We start from the raw sequence: 22,383 nt of genomic DNA, 5'->3' as shown, positions 1-22,383 counted from the left end.
CAGAGCGCATGGGCTTAGTTGCCCCATGGCATGTGGGATCTTAGTTCCCCGACCAGGATCGAACCTGTGTCCCCTGCATTGGCAGGCGGATTCTTAACCACTGGACCACCAGGGAAGTCCCTAATCCCATCTTTATTGAAGAAATATCTGACAGTCTATTTGTTTCAGGTCAACAATCTGACATTATCAATACTGATCCAGAGACCTGGCCTTTGGCATACACGACCCATAACAATGGGTACGAGTATTCTTTTTCTGTCAAACTACACAGGCAGCCTGTCAAAATGACTGCAAGTATCATTTAAAACAACAACAACAACAACAACAACAATATTATTAGAGCCATGGGTGGCTGTGTGCAGAATAGGAGGGGTTTATGTGACTTACCCCAGGTTATGGACATCTGAGCACCCAGACAGCCCTATGCTGGAACAGAAAAATCTAAACAGAACCAACCTAACGAGGTCAGGGATAGGGCATGGACATCACTGGAACTGTGCAGTCACTCCATCATACTGAAGTATAGCAACTAGTTTGGCACTGACTTGTTGCACTGGCCAAGTATTCACTGGGTGGCCCTAAATGGGACCTGATGGTTGTGTGGCACTAATCTTTGGCCATGGTTTCCACCTGGGTGGCAGGCTGCTGTACCCTGGGTTTTTCCTGGGCACAGGGGAGAATCCACCCCACAGGAACAGTTGCCAACCTCCCTCTCCACAATTCTAGGTGGGTACATTCTGTTTCCCACTGGTGTGATCCCCCTCCATCGGCCTGGAGGGTGTTAAAGCACACATAGCAGCTCTTAGAAAATCCACCCAGGCAGTCTCAAATGACAGCCAACAAAGCCTGTCTTTATTGAAAACTCAAATATTTCTAAACAGAAAAGCTGTCCTCCAAAGTAGGACGGCCGTGGACATTATTACTACCACTCAAGGAGGCGCGTGCACCATTAACTACAGAATGTGGCGTGTTCATACCCCATGAGTCGGCTAACGTCATATTGAAGTCACACGATGACAAAGGCCAAGTTTCACGAGTTCTTGATGGAAAAAACTGACGATGAGTTTGGCAACACTGTCAGTCTGTTTCTTCTTGCCTGTGCCTCTGTTGCTGCTTAGGTATCTGCCTTCAGCACAGCCAGGTATCTGCCAAACGAGCCACCTCCATGCGACAGAAAGCCATGGCCGACGGATGTGGGCAAGCTGTGGAAGAGGGGAGCTTGGGAGATTGCAGAGCCGGTCACAGGGTGGCGGGTAGAGTGTCGGAGGAGGTCATTGAGAAGACGTGACTGCTGGGTGATTCCCCAGGCTGGACCTGGGCAACTGGAGGCCCCTCAGTCACTCTGCTGTCCTTGCAATGTGCATTCACTTGCCTTCTCCACTTCCAGAAGCTGCTCCAAGGATACAGCCTTCAGACAGAAGTGTGGTGTTGAGACTATCTAGACAGTGTATGTGGCTGAATCCAGTTAGGGCGTCCATACTAACTTTTAAGATTTGGTGGGTGGCGACTTCCCTGGTGGTCCAGTGGCTAAGACTCTGCGCTCCCAATGCACGGGGCTGGGTTTGATCCCTGGTCAGGGAACTAGATCCCGCATGCCACAACTAAGACCCGGCACAGCATGCATGAAAGAAAAGAAAAGAAAGAAAGGAAGAGAGGGAGGAAGGAAGGAAAGGAAGAATAAAAAGAAGGTTTGGTGGGTGTATGGGGAAAGCCACACATCTTGTAGTCAAGACAAGACCCAAGACAAGCCTCATAAATTCCCTTGCCCATTAAAACTGCCACCTACCAATCTCGAGTGGTCTGCCTCTTTGTTTGGTCTCTTTTTTTTTTGGCCGCATCGCACTGCATGTGGGACCTTATTTCCCTGACCAGGGATCAAACCCGTGCGCCCTACAGTGGAAGCATGGAGTCTTAACCACTGGACCTCCAGGGAAGTCCCAGTCTCTTCCTTTTATTGATCCTCACAAAGAACAAGTTAAATGCCATCATTGCCTGCACATCCCTGTCAGGAACTGAACCTAAAGGAGTTCCAACAAGTCACCTAAAGATTCTCTGGTGGGAAACCCACTCGAGACCTCAGTGCCCTGCAGCACTGGCCTCCTGAGGGTGGCTCCATGGCATCAGTTCGGACCGCTAGTCAGGAGGAGCGTGGAGTGGCTGGGCTCGGTGTGTCACCACAGGCGTACCTACCTCATGGGGAATGGGCACCTTGGCTCTGCAGCTCCTCTAAAGGCCAGGGGACAAGACGCTCCTTATCCCTGTTTACAGAGGGTGGGGGGAGGGGAGAAGGTAGGTGACTCATTTATCTGTGAGTCAAGGCAACGGGATCCAGGATGTGAATCCAACATCTGGGCTACAAACCCAGGTTGCCTGACCCAGGCTTGGAGACTCTGATCCCTGCCCTCCTATTTCCCTCCATACCGGGCTTTGGAGACTCAAAGAATGTACTGTTCATCCTGATGTCATTTAGTCTATCTAAGAGTCCTGTTCCAACCCACCAACCCCCATAATGGAGCAGGAAAATGGACAAACACTACAAAACAAGGTTATTATTCACTGTCTGGACTTCAGAAACTGATGGACAACATATTAGGGCAGATTAATCTTTTCCTTCTTTTCCCCTTGGCCGTGCTGCGTGGCTTGTGGGATCTTAGTTTCCTGACCAGGGATCGAAGCCAGGCCCTAGCAGAGTCCTAACCACTAGACCGTCAGGGAATTCCCAGGGCAAATTAATCTTAAAAGTGTATGGTAACATGTGTCCATTACACCGTGCATAACAAAAAAACTGAAAAAACTCAGGGCATGTTCTTCCAGTACTGAAAGCATTTCTTCCATAAAACAGTCACTCACATTATTCAACAAGTGAAAATGGATGACACTCCAATACACATCTTTGTTGTTTCAATGTCTTACTTGTTAAAAAAAAAAAAAGAAGAAAATAGCCAAAGTTCATAACATAGAAGATAAAAATTGGATATTTTACAAAAGACAGCAAATGAAAAAAGCTATCAAACATCCGAAAAAATGCTAATCATGAATTCTTATGGAAATACAATGAAAACAAGAGTGAAACAGAGTAACAAACTTATTAAAAGGGTTAAAATTAAAAACGACTGACCAAATAAGTATTCGCTAGGACATGGAGAAATGGAACCCTCATACAGTGCTGGTAAAAATGTAAAAAACACAATTATTTAGTCAGAATTTGTTAGTTTCTTCAAAAGCTAAATAGTCACCTACATCATGATTCAGACACTGCAATCTAATTTTTTGAACAAAAGATAAATGAAACAAATATCCATATTAAGAACTGTACACAAATGTTTGCACCAGTTTATTTTCTACAGTCAAAATCTGGAAATACCCAAAATGTACATAAACAAGTGAATGGATAAATAGTGGTATATCTAAAGATAAGAGTACTGAACCAAAAGAGAAGATAAAAGGGAGGGATGAACTACTCACATAACATCTATATAACAAATATAACATCATATAACAAAATAATTACAAAATATAAAAGAAACCAGAAAAAAGAGAGTAAACATTTAAGGATTTCATCATATAAATTATAGAAAAAGTAAAGGTATCTATTATAATGGAAAATAAATCAATGGTGGCTTGGAGGGCTGTAAAGGGCAGGGACACAGAGACTGTAAAAGGACATCAGACAAATACATGGTGAGAGATATGGTCATTACCATGACTGTGATGATGTTTTCACAGGTATCATGTGTATGTCAATATTTACCAAATATTTCACTTTAAATAAGTGTACTTTACTACATGTAAATTACACCTAAATAAAGCTTTAAAAAAACCACTTTAAGATAAACAAAATCTGTATGCCCCACTTTTTTGGAAAATAGATTTGACAGCCCTATACTGACTCCACCATCTTTTTGTCATGCCCTCTGGGGGTCAGTCTTGCCTCAGTGGCAGCAAACACTGGCGAGTAATAAAGGACATTTCCACTTCAGTCAACAGGAATGCTGGCTGGCTCACAAGAGCCACATCCCTGGACTACTTTTCTCTACCTTTCTTTTTTCTGCCTGTGCAGCAACGGCCTTGAGGCGAACATTGCAGGGAGGTAACAAAAATCCACAAAACTTCCCAATTATCTTCTCTGACAATGACCTCAGCTACACAAGATAAACATGGCTGGAGGTCCTGAGATTTGTGTACACGCTGATCGTGCACATCGGTCATCGTCACAAAGACATCTGTGGATGCACTTTTAGAAGAGGCACATTCCAATGAGCTGGCTGCTGTCTCCTCTGCTCCCTACTAACCCAGTTTCTGTAGCAGTTTCAGTTTCCCCTGGCCCCTATAGTCTTACAACCAGTGACTGTCACCCATGGAATTGTGGACATCAGGGCACATGCTCTTGGCAAAACCAAGGGAGGAGATTCTTCTCAACAGTGCTGACATCTCTTGTGATACCCCCTGTGAACAGGAGAAAAAATTCATGCTGCTCCAAGAACTTGAGGTTGTCACATCTTACTCCTCTTCAGGGTGATGTATGAGTCTCCTAAAACTCATAGCATCCAGGCTTCAAATGAGGACCAAAAAGCCCTGCCCTCTCTCCTACGACTTCACTGGCACCAATGCAAATTTGGCCAAAAATGGCAAGCCACTTTTTGCCATCATACTATCCTCCCTGAGGCCCATGCCTGTGGAGCCCAAATCTCCTTATAAAAAACCTCTAGCAGTACAAAGAACTCCCAAAACAAAATAGGCCTTAAACAGTAAGGCATCCATATTATACAAACCAAAACAATGTGTGGCACACAGTTTGGGTTGGTGACTTGCTAGACAGAAAAACTGAGCATGTGAGTACATGTCCCTGGAAAAGGTTGTCCTTCTCTGCACATTGTCAGCTGAATTCATATGACGTTCTCCGGGACAACATTCCTTCAGGCTTTTGTACATCTAGTCAGAGAGAGGGGAACACCAACCCTGAAGGGACTGGGCTACTACTCCTGGTTTGCTCCAACACTTGGAAGAACAGAGGTCAGTTTCCCTGAGCGCACTGGGCTGGTGACTGATGCACACTGTGTGGACCTGCCAGGTGATAGAGGTAAAATGGCCACAGAAACGGGCAGTGACATAAATCTGGGGAAAGCCCTGGACAGATTACAAGGTGCAATATAGCCACACATGCTTCCCACACAACTGAAACTTAAGGGGTATCTCCCCCTGTGGACAACTGGATATATGAGATTGAATTCAGATGGGCGGCTCCTCAGTTTCTTCCAACGTTGTTACCCTGAACTAGAAAATTGCACATTTCCTTGCATGCTCAAGGCCTTTCTCCAGTGTAAACTCTACCATGTATAATGAGGAAAATTCTTTAGGAAAGAATTCCCCAAATTCCTGGCACGAATAGGGCTTTTCCTGTGAACTCTCTGATATGAATAAAGGGTGGAACTAGAGGTAAAGGATTTCCCACATTCACCAGACACTTGAGGCCTTTCACCTCTGTGAACACTGATGGTGAAGGACTGTGAACACTGATGGTGAAGGACTGTGAACACTGATGGTGAAGGACTGCAGAGCTCTGGGGAAAAGATTTCCCACATTCACTACCCTCATATGGCCTTGATCCTGTGTGAACTAACAGAAGCCGGACATAGACGAAAAAGATTTCCCACATTCACTGCATTTATAAGGCTTTTCTCCAGTATGAATTCTACAATGTTCAATGAGATAAGAATTTGCTCTAAAGGACTCCCCACTTTCAGTGCATTATAAGGCCTCTTGTTAGTGTGAATTCTCTGATGTTCATGGAGAATGAAACTACAAATAAAAGATTTCCCACATTCACTACACTCATATGGCCTTGATCCTGTGTGAACTCTGATGTTAATGGAAACCAGACCTAGATGAAAAAGATTTCCCACATTCACTGTACTCATAAGGCCTTTCTCCTGTGTGAACTCTCCCATGTCAAATGAGCGCTGACCTATGGGAAAAAGAGTTCCCACATTCCTTACACTCATAAGGTCTTCATCCTATATGAACTCTCTAATGATAATGAAGACTAGAAATACAGGTAAAAGATTTCCTTCACTCATTGCACTCATAAGACCTTTTTCTAGAATAAAGTCTCCAGTATTGAGAAAGGTGAGATTTATGGCTAAATAATTTCCCAAATACAGTGCACTCATAACGGCTTTCTCCAGTGTGAGCTCTGCAGTACTGACTTAATTGAGAATTATCCCTAAAGGATTTCCCACATTTACTGTAGTCATAAGTACTTTCTCCTGTGTGAACCATCTGAAGATGATGAAGTAAAATCTAAAAGTAAAAGATTTCCCACATTCACTGCACTCATAAGGCCTTTCCCCTGTGTGAATCCCATGATATTGCATGAGTGAAGAATTCTTCAAAAAAGATTTCCCACATTCGTTATACTCATAAGGCCTTGACCCTGTTCTGATCATAACACTCTGATGATAACAGAGTCTGGACCTAGATGAAAAAGATTTCCCACATTCACTGCATGCATAAGGCTTTGCTGCATTGTGAACTCTACAGTGTTCAGTGAGATAAGAATTTGCTCTAAACGAATTTCCATATACAGTGCATTCATAAGACCTTTTTAGAAATATTTATTTTTTTATTTTTTATTTTTTTAAATTTATGGCTGAGTTGGGTCTTTGTTGTTGGGTGCGGGCTTTCTCTAGTTGCGGCAAGTGGGGGCTACTCTTCGTTGCGGAGCACGGGCTCTACGCATGCGGGCTTCAGTAGTTGTGGCTTGCGGGCTCTAGAGCGCAGGCTCAGTCGCTGTGATGCACAGGCTTAGTTGCTCCGCAGCATGTGGGATCTTCCCAGACCAGGGTTCGAACCCGTGTCCCCTGCATTGGCAGGCAGATTCTTAACCACTGAGCCACCAGGGAAGCCCCCATAAGACTTTTTTTTTTTTTTTTTTAATAGCTACTTTATTTATTTATTTATTTATTTTTGGCTGTGTTGGGTCTTCGCTTCGTGCGAGGGCTTTCTCTAGTTGCGGCAAGTGGGGGCCACTCGTCATCGCGGCGTGGGGGCCACTCTTCATCGTGGTGCGCCCGCCTTTCACCATCACGGCCCCTCCCGTTGCGGGGCACAGGCTCCAGACGCGCAGGCTCAGCAGCTGTGGCTCACGGGCCCAGTTGCTCCACGGCATGTGGGATCTTCCCAGACCAGGGCTCGAACCCGTGTCCCCTGAATTGGCAGGCAGATTCTCAACCACTGCGCCACCAGGGAAGCCCCCATAAGACCTTTTGATTACATGAATTCTCTGATGATCCTGGAGGATGGAACTATAGATATAAGACTTCCCACATTCACTGCAATCATAAGGCCTTTATCCAGTGTGAACTCCCTGATGATAACGAAGGTTCCTCCTAGTGGTAAAAGATTTCCCACATTCATTACACTTATAAGGCCTTTCTCCTGTGTGAACTCTCTGGTGTATAAGAAGGTAAGATCTTTGGATAAACGATTTCCCACATTCACTGCACAAATAAGGCCTTTCTCCTGTGTGAATTCTCTGATGATTACTGAGGTTGTAACTAGTGGAAAAAGATTTCCCGCATTCACTGCACTTGTAAGGCCTTTCTCCTGTGTGAACTCTCTGGTGTATAAGAAAGTGACATCTTTGGGTGAAGGATTTCCCACATTCACTGCACACATAAGGCCTTTCTCCTGTGTGAACTCTCTGGTGTTTAAGAAGGGAACACCTTTGAATAAAGGATTTCCCACATTCACTGCACACATAAGGCCTTTCTCCTGTGTGAATTCTCTGATGATTACTGAGGTTGGAACTAGAGAAAAAAGATTTCCCACATTGACTGCACACATAAGGCCTTTCTCCAGTGTGAACTCTCTGATGATTACTGAGGGTGGAACCAGAGGAAAAACATTTCCCACATACGGTGCACTCATAAGGCCTATCTCCAGCATGAGTCTTCTGATGATAACACAGGGCAGAGCTGGAGGTAAAACATTTTCCGCACTCACTGCACTCATAAGGCCTTTCTCCTGTGTGAACTCTTTGATGATAACGAAGGCCAGAATGAGAAGTAAAAGATTTCCCACATTCACTACATTCATAAGGCCTTGATCCAGTGTGAACTCTCTGATGATAATGGAGGCCACGGCGAGACATAAAAGATTTCCCACATTCACTGCATTCATAGGGCCTTTTTCCACTATGAACCTTCCAGTGCTGAGTGAGGTAAGATTGACGACTAAAGGATTTCCAACACTCATTGCACTCATAAGGCCTTTTTCCTGTGTGAACTCTCCGGTGGAGAATGAGTATCGAGCTATTGGTAAAAGATTTCCCACATTCACTGCAAGCAAAAGGCCTTTCCCCTTTATGTACTCGCTGGTGTAGGATGAGCACCGAGCTATTGTTAAAAGAGTTCCCACACTCACTGCAATCATAAGGCCTTTCTCCTGTGTGAACCCTCCAGTGTACAATGAGGTAAAATTTTCGTCTAAAAGATATCCCACATTGAGTACACTCATAACGCCTTTCTCCAGTGTGAACTGTCCGTTGTCGAATTAGGATGGATCTACAGCTAGGAAACTGCGCACATTCACTGCACAAGTAACAATTTTCTCCAATGTGACTTCTCCAGGGATAAATAAGGACAAAGTTTTGGTTAAAGGATTTCCCACATCTGCTGCACTTGTACTGCCTTGCCCCAGTATGAATTCTTCGATGCAGATTGAGGGTTGAGGTTCGCCTGAAAGATTTTCCACATTCACGACACACATGAAGCCTTTCTCCAGTATGCACTCTCTGGTGTACAACAAATGAGGATTTGTACCTGAATGTCTTCCCACATTCACTGCACACAAAACAATGTCTTCCAGGGTGGACACCCTGGTCCTGAACAAGTGCATGTTTCAGGCTGAAGGCTTTCTTGCATTCTCCCTGGCTGTAATGACTTTCTCTGCTTGGTAAAGTTGCCTCACGCTGGGCAATCTTGTTTGGCTTCTCCCTGGTGTGAGTGGTCTGTTGCTGGAGATGTCCCAAGGTGGCCAGAAAGTCTTTCCCAACTTCCTCACAGGTAAAGGGCTTTCCTGACACATGGCATTTGAAGCTCTTCACAAACAAGGCCCTGACTACAGCATTTCTGAAGGATTTCTCTTCCATATGCTGCTTCTGGTGTTTTTGGAGGTTTGCACTAAAATGAAATCGTTTCATACATATTCTACACCCGAACACTTTCTGGCTGTGTTGTGCTTCTTCATGCTCAGCCAAGTGAAAAATACCTCTCAAGACCAGAGTACACTTCTTACACGGGTGGCTCTTCTGGGAAAATGAGCCTGCCCTGGGAGTCCTGGCCTGTGACATGCTTATAGAAATGCTTCGTTGAAAGGGTGCTTCTGCATCCTCTGCTCCACAGCAGCAACCTGAATGCAAATAAATGCTGGTGAAGTACACGTTAACTTTATAGGGAGGGGGCAACATCATCATGAATGTGATGTGTAACATCTAAGAATGAGTCGATGGGATGCTCTTCCACACAAGAGATTTGTAATTCCATTGGGGAAGTGGCTACTTATGACAAAGGTCCTAAGAAACTACTATGAACAATTAAATGCCAACAAACTTGATAAACTAGAAGAAACGGATAAATTCTTTGAAACAGACAACCTACCAACAATGAGTCATGAAGAAAAAGAAAATCTGAATAGACCAATAACAAATAAGGAACCTGAATCATTAATTTAAAAAAATCCCAACAAAGAAAAGTCCAGGATGAGATAGATTCACTGGTGAATTCTACCAAAGATTTTAAGAAGAATTAATGTCAATCCTTCCTCAACTCTTCCAAAACACTTAAGAAGAAACATTTCAAAACTCAATTTCTGAGGCTAGCATTACCCTGATACAAAAGCAAGATATGCAAACTACAAGAAAGGAAAATTACGGGCCAAAATCCTTGGTGACCATAGAATGAGAAATTCCTAACAACCACTCAACAGCACATTCAAGAATCTTACACTATCGAATAATAAAAAAAAAAATTGGGGTAATTCCCTGGCGGTCATCCAGTGGTTAAGACTTGGTGCTTTTACTGCAGAAGAAGAATCTTACACTATTATCATTATCAAGTGTCATTTATCCCTGGGATGCAATGATAGTTCCTCATATACAAACAAAAAACATGACATACCATACGAAGGATAAAAATCATATGAATGTCTCAAAAAATGCAGAAAAAGCACTAAACAAAATTGAGGATACTTTCATGTTAAAAACTCTCAACAAATTAGGTATAGAAGGAATGTACCTCAATACGAAAAACCCATATACAATAAGCCCACACTAATATTATATTCAAAGGTTAAAAGGTAAAAGCCTTTCCTCTAAAATCCGGAACAAGCCAAAGATGCCCACTGTCCACATTTCTATTCAACACAGTTCTGGAAGGCCTAGCCAGAACACATAGTTATCCGGAAAAAAAAAAAAAAAAAGGCATCAAAATCGCAAAATAAGTAAAACTGTCTGTGTTTGCAGAAGATATGCTCTAATATATAGAAAACCCTAGGGACTCCTCCAACCCAAATCTGTTAAAACTATTAAACAATATCAGTAAAGCTGCAGGATACAAAATCAATATGCAAAAAGCAGTTGCATTTCTATAAACTAACAATGAAATATCTGTATTCGGAAAACTATAAGACAACGATGGAAAAAACTGAAGAAAACACAAATAAATGGAAAGACATCCAGTGTTCTTAAATTGGAAGAATATTGTTAATTTTACCAAGAGCAACTTACAGACTGAAAACAATCCATATCGAAAGTCCAATGACATTTTCCACAGAAATAGAGTAAACAATCCTAAAATTTGTACGGCAGCACAAAAAATCCCAAATAGTCAAAGCAATCTTGAGAAAGAAGGACAAAGCTAGAGGCATCACACTTCCTGATTTCAAAATATTACAAAGCTATGGTAATTAACACATGATGGCACTGGCATAAAAACAGACACATAGACCAACGGAACAGAATAGAGAGCCCAGAAATAAAGGCACGCTTATATAACTCATCTTTGATAGTCACCTCAAGAACACACAATGGATAAAGGACAGTCTCCTCCATAAATGGTGATGGGAACACTGGATATCCACATGCAAAAAAAATGAAAACTAGACCCTTATCTTACACCACTCACAAAAATTAACTTGAATTGGATTAAAATTTTTAAACGTAAGACTGAAATTGTAAAACATTTAGAAGAAAACACAGAGAAAAAGCTCCTTTACACTGGTGTTGGCAATGATTTTTTTGGATGACACCAACAGCACAAGCAATGAAAGTAAAAATAAACAAGTGGGAGTATATCAAGCCAAAAACCTTATGCATAGCAAGGGAAACAAAATGAAAACACAACCTAAGGAAAAGGAGAAAATACTTGCAAAGGATTTATCTGATAAGGGGTTAATATCCAGAAAATATCAGAACTCATACAATTCAACAATAAAAAACTAAAGAATCCAATTAAAAATGGGCAAAGGACCTGAATAGATATTTATCCAAAGACATACAAATGGTCATCAGGTACATGAAAAGGTGCTCAACATCACTAACATTGGGGAAATGCAAATCCAAACCACAATGAGATATCACCTCACACCTGTTTGGAACACTACTATCAAAAAGACAAGAGACAGGTGTTCGCAAGGATGTGAAGAAAAGGAAAGCCTTCTACATTGTTGGTAGGACTGTAAATCGTTACAGCCGTTAGGGAAAACTGTATGGAATTTCTTAAAAATTGAAAATAGAACTACTATATGGTCCAACAATCCCAATTCTATGTGTATATCCAGAGGAAACAAAATCCATATCTCAAAGAGGTATTTGCACCCCCATGTTCATTTCAGCATTATTCACAATAGCCCAGGTTTAGAAACAACCTAAGTACAGCCATACCTTGTTTTATTGTGCTTCACAGATAATGCATTTTTTTTACAGATTGAAGGTTTGCAGTAACCCTGTGTCAAGCAAGCCTATTTGCACAGGTTTTCTAACAGCATTTGCTCGCTCTGTGTCTGTGCATCACGTTTTGGTAATTTTTGCGATATTTCAAACTTTTTCATTATTATTACATTTGTTATGGTGATCTGTGATCAGTGATCTTTGTTTTGGGGTGCCACAAACTGTACCCATATAAGACAGGAAACTTAATAGATAAATATTATATGTGTTCTGGCTGCTCTACCAACTGGCCAATCCATCTCTCTCCCTCTCCCCAAGCCTCTCTCTTTCCTGCGATGTAACAATATTGAAGTTAAGCTAATTAATAACCCTACAATAGCCTCTAAGTGCTCAAGTAAAAGGAAGGATCACACATCTTTCACTTTAAATCAAAAGCTAGAAATGATTAAGCTTAGTGAGAAAGGCAAGTCAAAAGCCAAGATAGGCTGAAAGCCAGGCTTCTTGGACCAAACAGTATTAACCAAGTTGTATCAATAAATACAAAGGAAAAGTTCTTGAAGTAAATTAAAAGTGCTACTCTAGTGAACACACAAATAAGAAAGCAAAAGAGCCTTATTGTTGATATGGAGAAAGTTTTTGTGATCTGTATTCAACATCAAGCCAGCCACACATTCCCTTAAGCCAAAGCCTAATCCAGAGTCAGGCCCTAACTCTCTCCAATTCTGTGATGGCTGAGAGAGGTGAGAAGCTGCAAAAAGAAAACGTCTGAAGCTACCGTAGGTTGGTTCATGAGATTTAAGGAAAGAAGCCGTCTCCATAAAATAAAAGTACAAGGTGAAAAAAAAAGCACACGGTGAAGCAGCAAGTGCTGATGTAGAAGCTATACCAAAGTTATCCAGATGATCTGGCTAAGATAATTAATGAATGTGGCTACACTAAACAACACATTTTTAATGTAGATGAAACAGTCTTATGTTGGAAGAAGATGGCATCTAGGACTTTCACAGTTAGAGAGAAGAAGTCAATGCCTGGCTTCAAAGCTTCAAAGGACAGGCTGACTCTCTTATTAGGGGTAATGAGGCTGGTGACTGGAAGTTGAAGCCAATGCTCATTTATCATTCTGAAAATCTTAGGCCCTTAACAATTCTGCTAAATCTACTCTGCATATATTCTATAAATGGAACAACAAAGCCTGGATGTCAGCACGTCTCCTCATAACATGGTTTACTGAATATTTTAAGACTACTGTTGAGACCTACTGCTCTGAAAAAAAGATTGTTTTCAAAATATTACTGCTCACTGACAATGCAGCTGGTCACCCAAGAGCTCTGATGGAGATGTACAAGATTAATGTTGTTTTCATGCCTACTACTACAACATCCATTCTGTAGCCCATGGATCAAGTAGTTTACACTGTCAAGTCTTAAGAAATACATTTCATAAGGCTACAGCTGCCATAGATAGTAATTCCTCTAATGGATCGGGGCAAAGTAAATTGAAAACCTTCTGGAAAGGATTCACCATTCTAGATGCCATTAAGAACAGTTGTGAATCATGGGAAGAGGTCAAAATATCAACATTAACAGGAGTTGGGAAAAACTTGATGCCAACTCTCTGGATGACTTTGAGGGGTTCAGGACTTCAGTGGAGGAAGTAACTGCAGATGTTGTGGAAAAAGCAAGAGAATTAGAAGTGGAGCTGGAAGATGGCTGAATTGCTGTAATCTCAGGAGAAAACTTTAACAGATGAGGAGTTGTTTCTTATGGATGAGAAAAGAAAGTGGTTTCTTGAGATGGAATGTACTCCTGGTGAAGATGCTGTGCAGGTTGTTGAAATGATGACAAATGCTTTAGAATATTACATAAACTTAGTTCATAAAGCAACAGTAGGGTTTGAGAAGATTGACTCCAATTTTGAAAGAAGTTCTACTGTGTTTTAAAATGCTATCAAACAGCATCGCATGCTACAGAGAAGTCATTCATGAAAGAAGAGTCCATCGATATGGCAACCTTCATTGTTGTATTATTTAAACAAATTGCCAAAGCCAACGAAACCTTCAGTAACTTGATCAGTCAGCACCTTGATTAGTCAAAATCAAGGCAAGACCCTCCATCAGCAAAAAGATACAACTCAGATGATGGTTAACATTTTTTTAGCAATAAAGTATTTTTTAACTAAGTTATACACGTTGTTTTTTTAGACATAATACTACTGCACACCAACAGGCTACTGTACAATGTAAACATAACATTCATATGCACTGGGAAACAAAAAGTCTGTGTGACTTGCTTTATTGTGATACTCACTTTACTGCGGTGGTCTGGAACCAAACCTGCAATATGCCTGTATCTGTCTACAGATGAATGGATAAATAAAGCCTGGTATTTATATGCAGTGGGGTATTATTCAGCCATAAAAAGGGAAATCGTGCATTTGTGACAACACTGATGAACCTGGAGGGCATAATGCAAAGTGAAATAAGCCAGAGAAAGATAAATACAGTATGCTATCACTTATATATGGAATCTTGAAAAAAAAAAAAGTTGAACCCATAGCAACAAAGAGTAGAATGCCAGGGGCTCAGGTCTAGGGGAAATGGGGAGATGTTGGTCAGTTATAAGATGAAAAAGCTCTGAGGATCTAATACAGCATGGAGCCTATACTTAATAATGCTGTATGGTATACTTCAAATGTGCTAACAAAGTAGATCTTAAGGGTTCTCACACACACAGGAAATGTAAATATAATATGTGAGGTACTGGATGTGTTAATTAACTTGACTGTAGTAATCATTTCACAATGTGTGTGTGTATATATATTAAATCATGACACTGTACACTTACTTTTACGTTTTACCTTTTTTTTATTTTTTGGCCACAACGCACAGCTTGTGGGATCTCAGTTCTCCTATCAGTAATTGAACCCAGGCCACGGCAGTGAAAGCACTGAATCCTAACCACTAGACCACCAGGGAACTCCCTGTATACTTTAAATATATACAGTATTATTTGTCAATTATACCTCAATAAGCTGGAGAAAAGAAAAAAGAAAAGAGATCTAAACAGTACAAGTAAAACCATAAAGGACAGCCTTGGAAAATAGCCCATGGTCCAGATAAGTAATGGTCATGACAATACCTTCAATTCCTGGCATATGGAGGCAGAAGGAAATGTCAGATGATAAAAAGGAACAAAACCTGGGACACAGAAGTGCCATGGACCTGGATACACCACCTGATCAGGGAAAGGGCAAGTAAGATGCAATCCATTATCCTCACTCCAAGACTGCTGACCTCAAATCCATCCCTATGAGGGTTGAGTACAGACTGTATTGGGGCTACGGGGAGAGAAGGGGGCAGTGCAAACAACCCAGCCCTAACTATCACAGCAACTACCCAGAAAGCTGGGGAAACAAGCAGTGCCCAAGCTCCATATGTGAGAAGGACAGAGCACACCTTGGAGAAAAAAGGGTGAGGCAGGATACAGAGCCTAGCCCAGGTCACTGGGGAGGGTGAGGCTCTTACCCAGTGAAGATATAAGTGCAAAGTTCTCCAGCATCACATCATGGTACAGGCGTCTCTGAGCCTCATCAAGGAGCTTCCATTCCTCCCAGGAGAAGTACAGGGCAATGTCCTCAAAGGTCACACCACCCTGTCATGAATGAGATAGATGAAACATAAACATTCTCTCTCTGAGGACCCACAATTCATCTCCTCACACATGTATTCCACGGTCATCCTCCATCAGAGCTCCCCACGTCAGGCCTGGTGCCAATGATGCCTGATCTCTCCTCACTGTGTTCAGCCCTCAGCAACAAAAGGCGGTGGCCGGGGGGATAAATGCCATCTAAACTCTGGGCCTGGCCTACAGGGCCCCATCCCTCCCCCCAAGTAATTTCCCTGAGGTCTCCCACATTGTGCCTCCAAGACACAGCCAAACATGGGCTCATCTTTACCCTTAATCCCCAACACCAGGGCCTGTGGGCCCTCAGCTCACACTTCCCCTTGATGTGCACGCCATTCAGTTGTCCAAACCTCTTGCACATCTTCAGACCTCACAGTTGCACTCCCACAGCTCTACCACCTCCCTGCCCCACATCACAGGCACCTCTCTGGACTCACCCAGGTACTTGGAACATGGCATCCACAGAGTGCTTAACAAAATCAAACATGATCTGGTACAATCCCAGTTCTCTGAGGGAGCCCATAGCCAGGGAAAGCCCTGCCTGCCTTGCTTCTGATCTCTGTTTCAGTATTAGCCACCCAGAACCAGTGAGGGACTGGGACACCCTCTCCTGCCTTACATAGGTTCCACAAGTGCCTCTTCAACCTTCAGAACCTGGGCAACCATGGCTGGGCTCCATGTGTGCAGGACTCCCTTGTATCCCCACCCAGCCCTGGAACCTAGTGACCTCAGGCTGACTGACTAACCTCTGCTGCCTCTCATCAGATCCTGCGACCTTGGACGAGGACTCAACTCCCTGTGCCTCTCTTTGTCACCCCCATTCCAATCTGTTCGTTCTCTTCTCTGAGCAGCTTTTTGAAAACTTTAAAGCCCTCACATACACTGTTCCTCGTCCATTCACAGCCCTCCATGGCTCCCAGGTCCCTCAGAATAAAGGAACAACCTCTCTCTCTGCCAGTCCAGGCGTGAGTCCACCTCACACTCTCTTTACTGGAGTCATAAGATGGATGCCAGGTTTCCCGAATCCTCCTGGCTCAGTCCGACCTCCAAGCCTTTGCACCTGCCGGTCCCTCCGCCTGTCACCCTCGCCCACGCGCCGCCCACGGCCACCTCACCGTCCTGGACACCACGGCCTGGGCTGCGGGCACGTGAGCAGGCGTCCCGCACTCGGGGCTTTAGTGTCTGGTGCAGTGAGGGCGGTGAGGGGCCGGAGGATGAGTGTTTACCTCAGGCGGGTCCCTCAGGGCCGCCGCCGCCATCGGACTCCCTGGGCGGAGCGGGGCCGGGAGCGGCGGGAGAGGAGGCGAGACGCGGGCACGACGGTCACTCTCCCGGGCCTGGCGCAGGGCACCCCGGGCTGCGTCGCCGAGCCTCAGACGCGCGCCTGTGTAGCGGGGACAGACCCTCCTCTCGGACCTTCTCGGTCCCGTCACCTAGAACCTGACACAACGCTCCAGAGGCCGAACCGACCAAAAGGAAGCGAAAATGACCGCCGTAAGGAGGACGCCGGAAGTCCCGCCCCAACGCGATGCGCACGCGCAGGAACCCCTCACCCTGACGGGTCGTGGGTTTGTAACTGCGGCCTCTCGGCCAAGGGCCTTCTGGGGGCCGCAGCGAAGCGAGTTGATACTGTTCAACCCGAACGTTGGTTTTGCAGCACCCTGAAGCAGGTGGACCAGCAGGAGCTCCGCCTCTGGTTCCCATAAAAAACGGCTCCCTTGTTTGTATTATCAGTCATTTTCAGAAGTGGAAACAAAAATCAACAGGATCAACAGAAGTGGAAGCAAAATAAGAACTGCCAAACTAAATGTCCTAAATTGTATAAAAGCTAATTTTTAGTTTTGTGGCCTTTTTAGAATTGTTAACTATTGTGTCCCCTAAATACACACACACACACACACACACACACACACATATATATTTAAATTTTGGTACAAAAATTAACCCATTTATTAAAGGGTAGCAGCGTTTCAAATGATGCCGTTTCTACTGGTCCTTCAATTCCTTCAGTCTTTTTTTTTTTTTCCCTTCAGTCTTCTGATGGCCGATTTTACTGTGACGGCAGGAGTGGTGTTGTAAATATAGTTAGGCCTAACTATATTTTTTTGGGTGTTGAGCTCATTTATTTATTTGGTGACAAGAAAATATTGAATGAGAATTGTGTTAGTCTGCTAGGGTTGCCATAACATTTGAATACTATTGAAACCAAGGGAAGTCATCAGCCATTAATAAAAAATAAACTGTAACCTGACTTCACTGATCAACCTCACTTTGCTTTTACAAAAACGTGCACGTACTCCCAAGCATCAAATAGCCTAAACAATAAGATCTTTGCCAAGTTGCTTTTTAGGAAATTGGAGTCACCTGTGTCCAGTTTGAGCTCAAGCTGGTTAAAACTGCTTAAGACCACTGACTCTCCAACTGGGCATGTGCAAGTGTTGGCTAGGTGACTTTTTTTTTAGTTAATTAATTAATTTATTTTTGGCTGCGTTGGGTCTTCGTTGCTGCATACGTGCTTTCTCTAGTTGAGGCGAGCGGAGCAGGGGCTACTCTTCGATGCGGTGCGCGGGCTCCTCGTTGCCATGGCTTCTCTTGTTGCAGAGCTCGGGCTCTAGGTGCATGGGCTTCAGTAGTTGTGGCATGCGGGCTCAGTAGTTGTGGCTCACAGGCTCTAGAGCGCAGGCAGTAGTTGTGGCGCACAGGCTTAGTTGCTCCACGGCATGTGGGATCTTCACACACCAGGGCTCAAACCAGTGCCCCCTGCTTTGGCAGGCAGATTCTTAACCACTGTGCCACCAGGGAAGTCCCCAGCTAGATGATTTTTGATGTCAGAGGGCCAAAAGCCCACCCTCAGAACATGCTAAGCCTGCCACTTTCTGAACATGTATCTCATGAAGAAGTCTGTAGCTTACTTTTACCTGTGCAGAATGACAATTACTGCACCTTTTCCGTATCTTCAATCCCCACCCTCACCCCTGCCAAGCTTTATCCCATAAATATTCCTAGCCCCTCGCCTTCGGGGAGATGAACTTGAGATTTGTCCTTCCTTCTCCTTGCTTGGCTGCCTTGTGAATAAACAGTTTCTCTGCTGCAAACCACAGTGTCTCAGCGTTTGGCTTGCTGTGTGTAGGTCACATGAAACTGGTTCAGTAACAGTATGGACTGGGTGGCTTAAATAACAGAAATTTGTTTTCTCACAGCTCTGGATGCTGGAAGTCTAAGAGGAAGGTGTCAACAGGTTTACTTTTTCCTGAGGCCTCTGTTTTGGCTTTTGGGTAGTCCACTTCGTGCTGTGTCCTCACATGGCCTTTTCTCCCCGTGAGCATACTCCTGGTGTCTATCCCTCTTCTTATAAGTGATGAAATAAAAATTACATTTTAAGGAAGGAGAAGAAAATTTAAACATAAAATTTTCTGCTTTGGCCTCCCTACATCCTTAATGTGCAGTGTGCATCTGCATTACACACTAACTAGTCTTCCTCAAAGATGGGAATGCTTTCTTGAATGTAAAGATCAATTTTTTTTTTCCTTTCTTCTGATGCTAGCAATGGAACTTCTTAAAAGATTAGCATTCTTTCCCAACTCTGTTGGGGGTCATGGTGACTCGCTGCTCGCTTTGTACATGCTTACTTGGCCTATGAACTTTATGTAAAATGTCAGTATGTCATTTTGTTGTACAATCCTTTGTCTGAAAAATGTAAATAATTGTGCCTTCAACTTCTAAAAGGCAGAACAGATCTCAGAGATTCTGGGAGTCTGTCTCCTGGGTGATAATCCTCAGTTTGGCTTGAATAAAACTCACTTTTTTCTTCTTAACTTGATTGTTAATTGAGTTTTTGTCAACAGAAGGAAACCAGTCTTAATGGAATACAGCCACACTCTTATGACCTCACGTATCCTTAACTACCTCTATAAATGACCTATGTCCAATGACAATCCCATTGTAGGTTAGGGCTTCAACCTATGACAAGTATTCTGTTAATATATGTTAGTGGTAATAAAAGGCAAGTAGCTTACTAAAGCTGGGTAATAAAGAGGAAAAGAATATTCAACTTTTAAAAGTATCCTCCAATTGCCAAGAGATCACAATAATTTCTGAAATTGCCTTTATAAAAGCATAATTTCCAAAATATGCCTATTAAATACCATAAATGCATCACTTCTTTTTTAAAATTTACTTATTTTATTTTATTTATTTTATTTTTGGCTGCATTGGGTCTTCGTTGTGCGCAGGCTTTTCTCTGGTTGTGGCGAGCAGCAGCTACTCTTCGTTGCAGTGCTCAGTCTTCTCATTGCGCTAGCTTCTCCTGTTGTGCAGCATGGGCTCTAGGTGCACAGGCTTCAGGAGTTGTGGCACGTGGGCTTCAGTAGTTGTGGCTTGCAAGCTCTAGAGCACAGGCTCAGTAGTTGTGGCAAACGGGCTTAGTTGCTCTGAGGCATGTGGGATCTTCCCGGACCAGGGCTCGAACCTGTGTCCCCTGCATTGGCAGGTGGATTCTTAACCACTGCACCACGAGGGACGCTTGTAAATGCATCACTTCCAAGAACTATTTCAAATAAACACAAACTTTCAATTAAAACAAATATTAAATGATGCAAAAATATAGAGTTTAATAAATTCACTTGAATACTTACACTTGTTATCATATACAACACTGATTATTATCCCACCTGACTAATCCCTCACAAACTCATCATCTTCCCTACAAAACGTTCAGATCATTCTGATCACTGAGATATCCTCTGATACCTGGCAAAAGAAGCCTTCACCTGCTTCCTCTGCTTTTCTCATCACTCTTCCCATCACACACTATACCAAAAACACATTGATCTTCCTTCAGTCATAAATTCCATATGAGACTTTACAACTCAGAGTATTCCCAGGTTTTTTTCTCTCCAAATGAAATATCTATTTTCCCCACTATGCTTTGTAAATTCAAATAAATCTTTCAAGTGTCAACATAAAGTTTAATGTTTAAATTAAAGTGCTGTCATAACCTATGCTCCTAAATCTTGAATATTCTCTATATTACCATAAAATTCCCTGGACCTGTGAATAACAGTATATAATTTTAGAAAATTGGTTTTGAATAATTATGAGTAGCTTTGCTGTTTTTATACTCTACATGTAATATGAAGCAGAGTTATTATCACTGTTATTCGATTTCAAATCAAAATATTCTGAAAGATGAAATGATATAAAATGTGAGCCTACAAATATATAAAGTTGATTAAATAAATGGTAGGGTGTTCTAGAGAGAATTTATAGCCCAGAAGCTACACTTAGAATATTTGTTCTCCTTGCCCAGAAGGCAAAGCAAAACAGAAAGCTGAGTGTCACTACCAAAGAGAATGAAAGGATGAATCTTGGTAAGCCTGAAAATACCTTTGCAGAGGTGTTCACTAGACCATGGTGTGGGTTCATAATCAGGCTTATCCAAAAAGATAAAATAGAAGAGAACAGGGTAAAAGGAGACAGCATATTCACCAGGATGAGAATGGTGAACGCGGCTTTTTTCCCAGAGAATGGTGCTTTGGTCTCATGGGAAAGTCTAGGGGAAACGCTGTTGCTGTGAATGTGTTGGATTCTCTCGTATTTTGTAGTTTTACAGTTGATGACAAGAGGGTAAGTCAGGCCCTGTTACTCCATGACAGCTGTAACCCACAACACACTGTAGGAAATAAGAGTGATTCTGAGTTTTGAAGTCTGACTCTCACTACTGGGCTTCTTTGGGGACTTTGCAAATTGGAACTAAGTTTTGGTTTGCAGCACAAGTGGAAGCAAAATAGGAAACTCCATATTAAATTCCCTTCCCCCCCAAAGCTAATTTATAGTTTTGTACCATTTTTAGAATTATACCAATTGTCTCTGCTGTCTCTGCATGTTGCGCCTCACTATTTATTTGGTAAAGAGAACACATTAATGATGTTTGTGTTAATCTGTTAGAACTGCCATAACAAAGTACCCTACAAGGATTGGCTTAAACAATAGAAATTTATCTTCTCACACTTCTGGAGGCTGGGAGTCCGAGAGGAAGGTGTCAATAGGTTTGGTATCTCCTGAGGCCTCTCTCCTTGGCTTGGGAAGGCCATCTTCTCACTGGGTCCTCAAATGGCCTTTTTTGTCCCTGTGGGCATACACCTAGTGTCTACTTCTCCTCCTATGAGGAAACCAGTCCTAATGAATTAAGGTCCCACACTTATGACCTCATTTAACCTGAATTACCTCTCTAAAGTCTCTGTCTCCAAATACAGTCACTTAGGCATTAGGACTTCAACATATGTATATCATTAAGTTAATATAACTGTTAGTGGTAATAAAAGGCAATGGAGTTACTAAAGCTGTGGGATAAACAGGCAAAGAGAATTCAACTATTTGAAAGTATCCTGCAGGTGCTAACGGCTCACAGTAATTTCTAGAAGTGACTTTTGTAAAAACATAACTTCCAAAAGCTGCCCACTGAATACTCTAAATTCCATAAATGTGTAACCACTACTAACTTTTTAGAACAAATAGAAAGCTTCCAACTGAAACAAACATTAAAAGGTGTTAAAATATAGTTTAATAAAATAAATTCATTTCAATTCAATACTTAGCACCTTTTATCTTAAACAATTATGATTATTTGTCCTACTTGGTTAATCCCTCACAAAGCCATTGTCTCCCCGACAAAAAACTGTTCATTCTGATCCTCGAGATAACCTCAGATACCTACTTTCTCTGCTTCTTTGCTACCCACTGTCCCCATCACAC

The 22,383-nt window shown here is 42.6% G+C and overlaps 1 pseudogene; it reads right to left on the bottom strand.

Moving 5' to 3' along the window:
* Positions 1–1,114: 1,114 nt before the first annotated feature.
* On the bottom strand, positions 1,115–17,137 carry LOC118885346 (annotated as a pseudogene).
* Positions 17,138–22,383: the final 5,246 nt, after the last annotated feature.

The sequence above is a fragment of the Balaenoptera musculus genome, chromosome 19 (assembly GCF_009873245.2).
Source record: "Balaenoptera musculus isolate JJ_BM4_2016_0621 chromosome 19, mBalMus1.pri.v3, whole genome shotgun sequence".
In the NCBI taxonomy this organism is placed as follows: domain Eukaryota; kingdom Metazoa; phylum Chordata; class Mammalia; order Artiodactyla; family Balaenopteridae; genus Balaenoptera; species Balaenoptera musculus.
Note: the sequence above shows the minus strand (reverse complement) of the source record. Positions and strands in the feature narration are given on the sequence as shown.